At 36.7% G+C, this 13,208-nt stretch overlaps 1 non-coding gene across 1 annotated transcript; it reads right to left on the reverse strand.

The window, feature by feature from the left end:
* Positions 1–2,582: 2,582 nt before the first annotated feature.
* Positions 2,583–2,689, reverse strand: LOC141688356 (small nucleolar RNA R71). Its single transcript, XR_012561802.1, has one exon. It is a non-coding gene; the product is annotated as a small nucleolar RNA R71 (small nucleolar RNA).
* Positions 2,690–13,208: the final 10,519 nt, after the last annotated feature.

The following is a 13,208-nucleotide window of genomic DNA, read 5'->3' on the forward strand; positions in this document are numbered from 1 at the left end:
AAAGCTGTAAGGGATTCTCTCCACGATTTCAAGTGACTAATTCCCATGCCGACATACGGGTAATCTGTTGTGTTGTGATATTTAAAAGAAATCAAGAGTGAGCAATAATGCTCAGCCATAATAATCAACAGTATGAAAAGACTGTTAAAGAAATTATATTAATCCGTATAAGGATATGTATTTATTCAAAGTAGTTTCTCTTGCTGATACACACCTCTTTCCAAAACAATTCTTTGCTTGAATTATTAGTCTACAAATATCTTAATGGTAAACCCAGCACCTAAGCTCAGGTTACGGTATTGCATCTAAATTCCAATTGGAAGAATATGACATTTACTAGAGCCACCGCATACGATAATAAGTCATAATACATAAATCTGTAACCTTTTCTACTAGTAGAAGGACGACACCTTTATATCCCGGTTATCATTGTTGAGTGGCATTTAAGACAATTTATAATGCTCTATTAAGCTTTGAATTGGTGTTTTTGTACTCAATTTATTGGTGTTTTAATGTGATTTCGAGTGTTTTTGCATTTTAGGCATTAATTCAGAATATAGGTGAATTAGCATTGATTTGATGCTAATATGGTGTTAGGATGGTGACCAAGGAATAAAGGCTCATGAAGACCAACTCATTACAGCAAGAAAAGAAGAAAATAAGTTTTTTCCAGAAGACCGGCGCGCTCACGCAGTCATAGCGCGCGGCCGCGCCCGAGGAACAGAAACACATCGCGCCCGCACGGGTCAAGCACGCGACCGCGCCAGGTCGTGAATTCAAAATCCTGATTCTTGTGGGCTTTTGATTGGATGGACTTCTACTATGCATGGGCTGCTATATATACATAAATAAAGGTCATTTTTTAGAGTAGACATACCAAAGCTAAGGAGAAGGCGTGAGAAGACCGTATAGCACAATCCGACGACGGCGAAGAAGATCTAGTTTTATACTTGTGATTCTTTGTTCTAAGTTGTAACCTATACTCGTTTTCTTATTCGTGAACCTATACTCTTGTTTCGTACTTGAATTATTATTTATTCAGTATAAAGACTACGTTTATTATACCAAGCTTTCATCGGAAACCACGTTGATGATGAGTCTGATTATGGGCTAATCGTTATCGTGGGGTTCTAGGAGATTTATTTATGGATTTCTTTAGTTAATTTGTTTCGATGTCTTAGTGTGTGGTGATTGTATGATAACCTAGTATTGGTTATGCTTATTCATCTTATGAGCGTCGCGAACTTATAAGATAGTGTGTTAATCTTTAATGAAGCGACGGTGAATTTAAGGATTTAGAACTTGCCATGCTAGCATAGGTTCATGTGTTATTGTTATGCATGATTCGTAGGTAATTTTAACCATCTTACTTGCCCTATGTAATCGCGATAGATAACTTGTGCATTAAACCGTTATGTTGTCAAATTCTATAGACATATAGGGTCTCAATATAATTGGTGTCTATTCAGCTTTTATGTCTTTTGTGGATGTCTGGTAGTATGGTATTCGTACAATGAAAGTTGGCGTTTATCAGTTTCGTGTTATCTGATTAGTGTCATCACCATTACATGCTAAGGTTAAGAATGAAAAGGCTACTGAATGAAGTATTTAATTAAGTTAGAATCCCATGTTTGTTTTATATATTATTCAACTCTCTTTAATCTATTAGTTAATGTTCTCTAGTATAATTCACAATAGTTAATCGTAGTATAATCAAATCCCAAATTGTTATTCATCTTAGCATTGAATAATAGCCATATCATTGTTGCATAAGTGCATAAATCACAAGTTAACCTAAGCCAGTCTTTGTGGGAACGTACTTGAAATAATTCTATATTACTTGCGATTGCGTATACTTGCATAAATTATTAGGGCGTGTTTAGCGACTAACAAGTTTTTAGCGCCACTGTCGGGGACACGGTGTTAACTTTTAGTTTATGTGTTTTTCATCAACGATCGTTAAAGTTCATTGACTCAGACATTGTTACTTACCTACTCTTTTCCTTGGTGTGTTTCAGGTACTCTAGCAAGCATGTATGCATACGCGTTCGCAGGCTCCCAAGAGAACTCTGGATCAAGCCGAGGAGGAAGCTATAGGGGTTCGAAGGGAAGTTTTTGAGGATGAAGAGAAAGTAGAAGAAGAAGAGAAAGTAGAAGAAAAAGAGAAAGTCGAGGAACCAACTTTAGTAGTGATGGGAGATCAAGCAGAAATTCCCAAGGCTTTAATGGACTATTCTCAGCCTAAGATCAATGATATTCAGTCAAGCATCATCAGACCAGCCATCTCAGCTAACACTTTTGAGATCAAGTCGAGCATGATTCAGATGATAAAGAACTCAGTTCAGTTTAGGGGTTCTCCTACAAAAGACCCCAACATGCACAACAGGGATTTCATCGAGATCTGTGACACTTTTAAGTTCAATGGGGTGACTGAAGATGCTATCAAGCTGCGACTCTTCCCATTCTCTCTAAGGGATAAAGAAAAGTGCTGGTTACATTCTCTACCACCAGGGTCTATCACCACATGGGAGGATCTTGCTCAAAAGTTTCTCACTAAATTCTTTCCTATGGCGAAGACTGCTGCAATCAGGAATGCTCTTACTCAGTTTGCACAGCAAACTGGAGAATCTCTGTGTGAGGCTTGGGATCGATATAAGGAGATGCTAAGAAAGTGCCCACACCATTTCATGCCTGATTGGATGATTATAAACTGTTTCTATAATGGTTTGGGCGCACAGTCTAGACCTACGCTCGATGCAGCGTCGGGTGGAGCCTTATGGGCCAAAAGCTATGATGAAGCTTATGAGTTGATTGAGCTCATGGTAGCTAATGAATACCAGAATCCTACGCAAAGAATGTTGTAAGGCAAGGTAGCAGGAATTCTAGAAGTGGATACAGCTACTGCTATTATTGCTCAACTTTAAGCTTTGACGATGAAAGTGGACTCTTTGGCTAATTTTGGAGTTAATCAAATCACTAATGTTTGTGAACTTTGTGCGGGGGCACATGAAACTGAGCAGTGTGCTATTTCTAGCGAATCAGCTCAATTTGTGAGCAACTTTCAGAGATCACATCAGCAAGCTCCAGCCACTTATCATCCCAATAACCGTAATGATCCTAACTTCAGTTGGAGCAACAATCAGAATGCGGTGCAACAACCTTATCAGCCTTTCACAGCAAAGCAGTATCCTCATGGTTTTCAACAACCGCAATATGCCCCTAGAAAACAACTTCAACTTTAGCAGTTATCGCAAGCTAATGAAAAATCTGAATTGGAGGAGTTGAGGCTCATGTGCAAGAGCCAAACTGTTTCTATCAAGACCTTGGAGAATCAGATTGGGCCGATTGCTAATACATTACTGAATCGTCAATCTGGCACGCTTTCAAGGGATACCGAAGTGCCAGAAAAGAAGGAAGCTAAGGAGCATGTTAAATCAATTACATTGAGGTCTGGTAAGGTTGTAATTCCTGAAAAAGCTAAGACTCTAGAATCTGAAGTTGAGGCTGAAGAAGAAGTGGAATCAATGAAGACTATTGTTGAGCACACTCCTCCTGAGGGTAATACAGGGGAGAAACAGATCAATTCTCCACCTCCTTTTCCTAAGAGGCTGTAGAAGAAAAAGCTGGATAAGCAGTTTGTGAAGTTTCTGGAGGTGTTCAAGAAACTTCACATCAACATACCTTTCGCTGAACCTCTTGAACAAATGCCTAGCTACGTGAAGTTCATGAAAGGTATTCTCTCTAGAAAGGTGAAGCTTGATGACTTAGAGACCGTTGCTCTCGCGGATGAATGCAATGCTGTGTTGCAACTGAAAGGAATATATCCTAAGTTCAATCATGTATTAGGATTTAGGAATAACTTTTACGTAATCTGTTTTGATTTCATTGATATTAATAAAAGACTTGTTTTGTTTTTATTACGGGCTCTATCTATTTAAGTGTTTAAATAAGATATACCATAGTTTAGAGTAAAGCTTTTATGGATTATGATGAGATCATAATAGTGAGACCTAAAAGATGATAACTCTAAACTTAAATAGTTCGTGGTCATAGGATTACTAACTGGTAATTAATAATCCGCAAAGATCGGTTCATACTATGCTTGCTTCATTTTGAAGGATGTCTGTTCTCATAGATATTTGTGTGGTGACACTATAGCTAGTATGTAGGTGCTTATTATAGAATAAGTTCACTGAACATGACTCGCACAGCTGAACAACTGATAGTTTTATTATTATTTATTTCTACTACCGGCTTAATATTGAACCTACAGGGTCACACCATAAAAAGAGAATGATTTAATGGTGGAGAAATTAATTAATAATGGCTGATAATTATTTATTTATGAAATAAATAATTAATTGGAAAATTTAATAATTGATTAAATGAGATTTAATTGATTATAAATTAATTAAGAAAAGTTCTTAATATTAATAATTAAGAATTTAATTTTTTAGAAATTAAATCAAGAGAGAGAATTATTTCTAAAGTGTTTAGAAAAAGGATTAATAATTAAAAGGTGTTTTAATTATTAATGAGAATAATAAATGGGTTAATAATAATAATATTTTATGGGAAAATTTTAGCTGAAAATTTTGCCTATAAATATACTATTATAAACCCTATTTTTATTCCAACCCAAATTTTTCAGAAAACCTAATTCTCTCCACCTCCTCCTCCTCCTTAACGTCGTTTTCTTGGTGGATACCGGTGGAGTGCTTCACGTTTGAGGAGCAGCTGCTAAGGATCTCCGATCGTTGCTTTTGGATCGCTATTAAAGGTTAGTAATCGATTCATATGTTTTAATCATGATTTATATGCTTTTATTTGGATTTTATATGTGTAAAAGTGTTTTACCATGCCTCCGTTGCGATATATATCTATCAATGGTATCAAAGCATAGGTTGTATGCATATAGATCTGTGGTAAAAATTTCAGAATTTTATGTGCTTGTATGAATTAATTATGATTTTTACAAGTTATATCATGGATTAATTTTGTCTGATGAGAAATCGTTTCTCAGAATAATTTTGAATGTTGATCTGGGTTCTACAAGTGTTGTAGATCGTCTGGGTATTTGTTTCATAATTTTATGATGTATAGATTTTTTATTATGAATTTTTGAAGATCTTGTAATTAAATTCGTAATTAAATAATCATGTATATATATATAAATTGTTAGTAAGTATGTATATATCTGCTGTTGTCTGCTACTACCTGTTGAATGCACGGAAGACAAAGAAACAGAACTGTCAGGCGCGGCGATCGAGAAAAAGCAACGGCGGCTGCTGCAGGCGCGTGTGGCGCACGCGCGCGAGGGTGTGTCGTGCATTCGGGGAATGCGTTACACCTTGTGGCACATTCACGGAATGTGTTACACCTTTTAATGGCTTAAAAGGGTTGTGACGCATCACCGGAATGCGTTACAGAGCTAGTAACGCGTTCTTGTAATGCGTTACAGCCCGTCTGTTATTTTTAAATTTGATTTCTGGGAGTTTCGTAACTCCGTTTTGGGCGTGCAATATATCGTTGGATTCATTTTTCCGAGACGGATCTAATGGAGTGATCAAATTTTAGTTTATATAAAAGTTTTGAACTGTTTATATTTCCGAAAGTGTTTTAAAGCTATTTTTAACTATTTTAACTGCTTTTAAATGCCTCATGTGATACATAGAGATGTATAATGCTTAGACTAATATGCTAGATGATGTAACATGTATACCTTGATGTTTATTCATGTTTATATATGTGATATATGCTTAGTTTATCATGCGATGATAGATTTAGGTGAACTTAAATGAACATAAGGCGTTTGTTAGACAACCTAGTATAGTGAAATTGTTTCATAACCTTAATAATAATATTATGAATACAATCATGAGATTCTTGTGTTTATGAAACACGTAATTGAATATGAATTTTCGATATGAGAGAAAGGATGATTCTGTCAATAACAGATTTCTATCTGTAAGAAAGGGTTATTAAGTGACGCCTCTTGACAATGCTCCACCCGATCTGGGAATCATCTGATTATCGATTATTGATTTGAAATATTTAATTTAAAAGGAAGAATTTCTTTATAATATGATTATAATTGTAACATAATATAATACCTCTAAAATTAAATAATATCAAGTAGTAATTGGCCAATGACACAAAACGGGCTTGTGTCGGTCATAGCCTTCCAACATGATAGAAAAGTAGTTCTTTTTTTTTGAATCATTGTCGGTTCGTGCTACAGCCGAGGGCTTTGATTTCGAAATAAGAAATACTTGTCTATTACATAGAGATGTGTACATTGAATAAGAATCTAAAGGTCGGTACGTGCCACAGCCGTGGGCCTTTGGGGACTGATTCAATTGTACGGAATGTTGGGTTAGACTTGACTTAAAATATTGAGTTTGTCATGCCACAGCCGTGACTCAATTATTCAAGAGGCTAAAGTTTGATTAGGGAATAACATAAGATGTAATTGACAAGAGTTGTCTGCCTATTGAACATTACATGGCGGTTCGTGCTACAGCCGGGGTTGTGTAATGGAATGTAGGATCCCTATTCCCACTAGCATTATGAATGCTTAATTTTTCACGTAGGGGGTTGAATAAATTAGATAAACTAGTGGGAGCCACTTAACAATAAAGACCCGATTCATATAGTGTTTTAAAATGAAATCGAATATTTGCTAAATGTTTTTATGTGTTTATCATTTACAGATTTACAATATACATTATGTCTTCTGCACTATCACTCAGGAGCATACTGGATGCTCACAAGTTGACTGGTCCTAATTATGCTGACTGGCTTCGAAACTTGAGAATTGTTCTTAGGATTGAGAAGCTGGAATACGTGATTGACTCACCTAAGCCTACTGAACCTGCTATTGATGTACATAATGATGAACATGTTGTGTATCGTAAGTGGGTAGATGATGCAAATATTGCTCAATGCATCATGCTAGCTTCCATGAACATTGAGCTATAGAAGCAACATGAGCATATGGATGCTCACACTATCCTCATGCATCTACAAGAGTTGTATGATGTGGCAGGGAGGACAGCTCGATATGAGATATCGAAGAAGCTGTTCGGTTGTAGGATGTCTGAGGGATCATCTGTGAATGACCATGTACTTAAGATGATCAATTTGATTGAACGTCTTGGACACCTTGGTTTTGCCATGGATGGGGAGCTGAGCCAAGACTTGGTCTTGCAATCACTTCCAAGTTCGTTCTCGCAGTTTGTTGTGAACTTTTACATGAATAAGTTGGATGTCAGCCTGCCTGAACTCCATAACATGTTGAAGACTGCGGAATCGAATTTTCCCCCTAAGAAGAGTTCTGTTCTTCTAATTGGTGAAGGTTGCAATCCTAAGAAAAGGAAGAGAAACCCTTCCAAGAAGAAGAAAGTAGGTGAAGAAAAGCCGTTTCCACCAAAAGCTGAAGACCCCAAGAGCAAAGTTGTTTGCTTTCACTGTAACAAGGTGGGGCACTGGAAGAGGAACTGCAAGGTTTACCTTGCAGAATTGAAGAAGAAGAAGGGTAGTGAGACTACCGCTTCTGATTCAGGTATGTTCATGATGGAAGTGAATATGTCATTAAATCAAATTTCTACTTGGGTATTAGATACCGCCTGTGGTTCTCATATCTGCAATTTGTTGCAGGGACTAAGGAGAAGTAGGACTCTTGAGGAAGAGGAGGTGATTCTACTGATGGGAAATGGAGCAAGAGTTGCTGCTAAAGATGTAGAATCATTTCATTTACATATGCCTACGGGCAAGACTATTATTTTAAATAATTGTTATTTTGTTCCCTCGATTGTGAGGAATATTATTTCTATTCCCATGTTAGACTTGGCTGGATTTTCATTTATTATTGAGAATAATGAATGTTCTATTCTTAGAGATAATATTCTTTATGGACGTGGTACTTTAAATAATGGTCTGTATGAATGTGACATAATTTACTTCAGATTGAACAAACTAATAAAAGAAAAGGGATGATGAAAATCTCACTTCATTGTGGCACTGCAATCTCCATTTAGTAGACATGGAGAGAGGGCTGCAAATTTGCTAGGAATGGTACACACAGATGTATGTGGACCAATGTCTACGCAAGCCATGGGTGGATTTTCATACTTCATTACTTTCATGGATAATAGATCTAGATTCGGATATGTGTTTGATGAAACACAAGTCTGAAGCCTTTGAAAAGTTCAAAGAGTATAAGTATGAAGTGGAGAAACAAACCAAACATAGTATTATAATTCTTCGATTAGATCGAGGTGGTGAATACTTGAATGGAGAGTTTCTGGATTATGTCAAAGTAAATGGTATAGTCTCTCAGTGGACTCCTCCAGATTGGTATCTGAAAGGAGAAATCGAACTTTGTTAGACATAGTTCGGTCCATGATGAGCTATGCAAATCTTCCAGTATTCTTATGGGGTTATGCATTGGAAACCTCAGCATATTTACTAAATAAGGTGCCTTCCAAATCTGTTCCTCAAACTCCGTATGAGATATGGAAAGAAAGGAAACCGAGTCTTAAACACGTTAAGATTTGGGGATGTCCAGCTTATGTCAAGAAGGTTGACCCAGATAAGCTGGAATCTCGATCCGTAAAATGTAGTTTTGTGGGATATCCTAAAGAGACTTTAGGGTATTACTTTTACACCGATCATTGGGTGTTTGTCTCCAGACATGCTACCTTCTTGGAAAAGGAGTTTATCCTTGAAGAAAACAGAGGGAGCAAAATTGAACTTGATGAAGTTCAAGAAGCACAAACTACTACGGTTCAAGTGGAAACACCTGTTCAGACTGAACAACCTTCTGTGGAACAGCCCATTCGTAGGTCAGGGAGAGTGTCTCGCCAACCTGAGAGGTAATATGGCCTTGTCATTGAGAATGATAATGAGTTGTCGATCATTGATGATGACGACCCTGAGACCTATAATGAGGCAATGAGTAGTGTTGACTCAAAGAAATGGCATAGTGCCATGAAATCCGGAATGAAATTTATGTATACGGGATACAAAAGAATGATTAGAGCAGATGGCCAGGTGGAGACCTTTAAGGCCAGGCTTTTGGCAAAAGGATTCAAACAAAGGCAATGGATTGACTTTGATGAAACCTTTTACCTGTAGCCCTGTTAGAATCAGTTCGGATTTTGCTTGCGATTGCTGCTTACTACGACTATGAGATCTGGAAAATAGCCCGATGGTTTTCTTTCCAAGAGAAATGAAAACCTAGTGTGTAAGCTGTTGCGAACCATATGTGGTTTAAAGCAAGCTTCTCGTAGATGGAACATCCGTTTTGATGAGACAATCAAAGAGTTTGGTTTTATCAAAAATGTAGATGAACCATGTGTCTACAAAAGGGTTAGTGAGAGCGCGATAACATTTCTTGTGTTGTATTGAAATAGAGTTGACACACATAACAACATAGCAGACCCACTCACAAAGCTACTTTATGAAAGTCACTTTGATCATCATAAAGACTAGATGGGTATTAGATACCAGAGTGATTGGCTTTAGTACAAGTGGGAGATTGAAAGGAATATGTCCTAAGTCCAATCATGTATTAGGATTTAGGAATAACTTTTATGTAATCTGTTTTGATTTCATTAATATTAATAAAAGAGTTGTTTTGTTTTTATTACGGGCTCTATCTATTTAAGTGTTTAAATAAGATATACCATAGTTTAGAGTAAAGCTTTTATGGATTATGATGAGATCATAATAGTGAGACCTAAAAGATGATAACTCTAAACTTAAATAGTTCCTGGTCATAGGATTACTAACTGGTAATTAATAATCCGCAAAGATCGGTACATACTATGCTTGCTTCATTTTGAAGGATGTCTGTTCTCATTGATATTTGTATGGTGACACTATAGCTAGTATGTAGGTGCTTATTATAAAATAAGTTTACTAAACATGACTCGCACAGCTGAACAACTGATGGAGTTCACTCACGTGTCAGCAGTTGTTCATATAGTGATAGTTGTACAAGTATCCTTAGACTTGAGGTCATCATAGTCATCTTGTGTACACTGAACTATGCTTTGGTTTAGTTCTTAGTCTCCAGGGACAATTATTAGGGCTCTACTGGGTATAGGAATTTGTACACGAAGATAGTGTATGATCAATAAAGGATCTACCCCTTCCAGTGAAGGAAGTGAATGTTCAAGGCTGATCCACTTATGCTAGTTCAGGATTCTCTGGCCAGAGTGAATGAAATTAGAAAGGAGTTTCTAATTTGCAAAGAACTAAGCATAGTAAATGGTAAGCAAGTGATTAAATTAGATAGGCTTGACACAAGATCCATGCCTTGTATTTAATCAAGACATTGTAGGGTAGAAGGAGTTTATTGTATGGTAACTATTCACTGAATAGGTTCTTGGTATTCTAAGCAGTGAATTCGTATTATCCGGATAGTCGCGATATGCTGAGAAGTATCCCTCACGATGTAGAATAAATATGATTAATTAATTAGTCATATTTAATAAATTAGAGAATTTATATAAATAATGATAAAATAGTTTTATTATTATTTATTTCTACTACCGGCTTAATATTGAACCTACAGGGTCACACCATAAAAAGAGAATGATTTAATGGTGGAGAAATTAATTAATAATGGCTGATAATTATGTATTTATGAAATAAATAATTAATTGGAAAATTTAATAATTGATTAAATGAATTTAATTGATTATAAATTAATTAAGAAAAGTTCTTAATATTATTAATTAAGAATTTAATTTTTTGGAAATTAAATCAAGAGAGAGAATTATTTCTAAAGTGTTTAGAAAAAGGATTAATAATTAAATGGGTGTTTTAATTATTAATGAGAATAATAAATGGGTTAATAATAATAATATTTTATGGGAAAATTTCAGCTGAATTTTTTGCCTATAAATATACTATTAAAAACCCTATTTTTGTTCCAACCCAAATTTTTCAGAAAACCTAATTCTCTCCACCTCCTCCTCCTCCTTAACGTCGTTTTCTTGGTGGATACCGGTGGAGTGCTTCACGTTTGAGGAGCAGCTGCTAAGGATCTCCGATCGTTGCTTTTGGATCGCTATTAAAGGTTAGTAATCGATTCATATGTTTTAATCACGATTTATATGCTTTTATTTGGATTTTATATGTGTAAAAGTGTTTTACCATGCCTCCGCTGTGATATAAATCCATCAGCAACAGAAATTACCTCCGAAGCTTAAAGATCCTGGAAGCTTCACTATTCCTTGCACCATTGGAAAAGTGTCATTTGACAAATGTTTATTTGACTTGGGAGCTGGCATCAATCTGATGCCTCTTTTAATCTTCAAGAAGTTGGATTACCTGATCCTAAACCTTCTTATATGACTTTGCAGTTGGCCGATCGTTCTATTACGTATCCGCGAGGTATTGTGGAGGATGTCTTGGTCAAGGTGAATAAACTCATCTTTCCTGCTGATTTTGTAATTCTTGATTTCGAGGAGGCTAAGAAGATTCCCATAATCTTGGAAAGACCTTTCTTGGCTACTGTGCAAACCTTGATAGATATGCAGAAAGGTGAGCTCACCATGCGAGTGCTGGATCAGGATGTAACTTTTAATGTATTCAATGCTATGAAATTCCCTACATAAAATGAAGAGTGTTTTAAGGTGGAGATGGTCGATTCTGTGGTTAATTCTGAACTTGATCGATTGCTAAGGTCCGATGCCTTAGAAAAGGCCTTGTTGGGGAATTTCGATAGTGAAGACGATGAAAGTGAAGAGCACTTGCAATATTTGAATGCTTCTCCTTGGAAGCGAAAAATGGATATGCCTTTTGAATCTCTTGGATTCGAGGAGCTGAAAAGTTCTCTAAAGTGCCTCAACCCATCTATTGAGGAAGCTCTTACTCTTGAGCTTAAGCCTTTACCTGGACATTTGAGGTATGTGTTTTTAGGTGAGGTATGTGTTTTTAGGTGATGCATCTACTTTGCCTGTTATTATTGCATCTGACCTTTCAGGTAGTGATGCGGAGAATCTTTTGAGAATTCTTAGAGAATTCAAATCGGCAATTGGTTGGACTATAACAGATATCTAGGGAATCAGCCCTTCTTATTGCATGCAGAAAATTCTGCTAGAGGAAGGAAGCAAGCCTACTGTTGAGCAACAGAGAAGGATAAATCCGAACATGAAAGAGGTTGTGAAGAAGGAAATCCTCAAGTGGCTAGATGCAGGGATCATCTATCCTATTTCTGGCAGTTCATGGGTAAGCCCAGTTCAGTGTGTGCAAAAGAAAGGTGGTATCACTTTGGTAACAAATGAGAAGAATGAGCTTATTCCTACATGAACAGTCATGGGGTGGAGAGTTTGCATGGATTATAAGAAGCTGAACAAGGCCATAAAAAAGGATCACTTACCGCTTCCTTTTACTGATCAGATGCTTGATAGATTGGCTGGGCATGATTATTACTGTCTTCTGGATGGCTCTTCGGGATATAATCGGATTTGTATCGCTCCATAAGATCAAGAGAAGACTACATTCACATGTCCTTTTGGTACTTTTGCATGCTGAAGAGTTTCTTTTGGACTTTGTGGAGCACCAGCCACTTTTCAGAGATGCATGACGGCTATCTTCACTGATATGATTGGAAATAATGTAGAAGTGTTCATGGACGATATCTCGGTCTTTGAAACTTCTTATGATGAATGCTTGTACAATCTTGGGTTAGTGCTGAAAAGGTGCGTTGAGATCAATTTGATTCTCAATTGGGAGAAATGTCATTTTATGGTGCGCCAAGGCATCATTCTGGGTCACAAGGTTTCTAGTAAGGGTCTTGAGGTGGACAAAGCCACGGTGGGGGTTATTGAAAATCTTCCTCCACCAAATTCTGTAAGGAAATTCGCAGTTTTCTTGGTCATGCGGGTTTTTATAGGCATTTCATCAAGGACTTCTCTAAGATTTCGAAGCCATTGTGCAATTTGATATAGAAAGATGTTCCTTTCAAGTTTGATGATGAGTACCTTGCCGCTTTTGAGACATTAAAGAAGAGTTTAATTACGGCACCTGTCATAACTGCACCTGATTGGTCTGAACCATTTAAAATGATGTGCGATGTAAGTGACTATGCAGTTGGAGTAGTTCTTGGGCAAATAAAGAACAACATATTTCATGTAGTCTACTATGCTAGTAAGACTCTTAATGGTGCTCAACTGAACTACACCACTACTGAG

This window comes from Apium graveolens, chromosome 9, assembly GCF_009905375.1.
Source record: "Apium graveolens cultivar Ventura chromosome 9, ASM990537v1, whole genome shotgun sequence".
NCBI lineage: Eukaryota > Viridiplantae > Streptophyta > Magnoliopsida > Apiales > Apiaceae > Apium > Apium graveolens.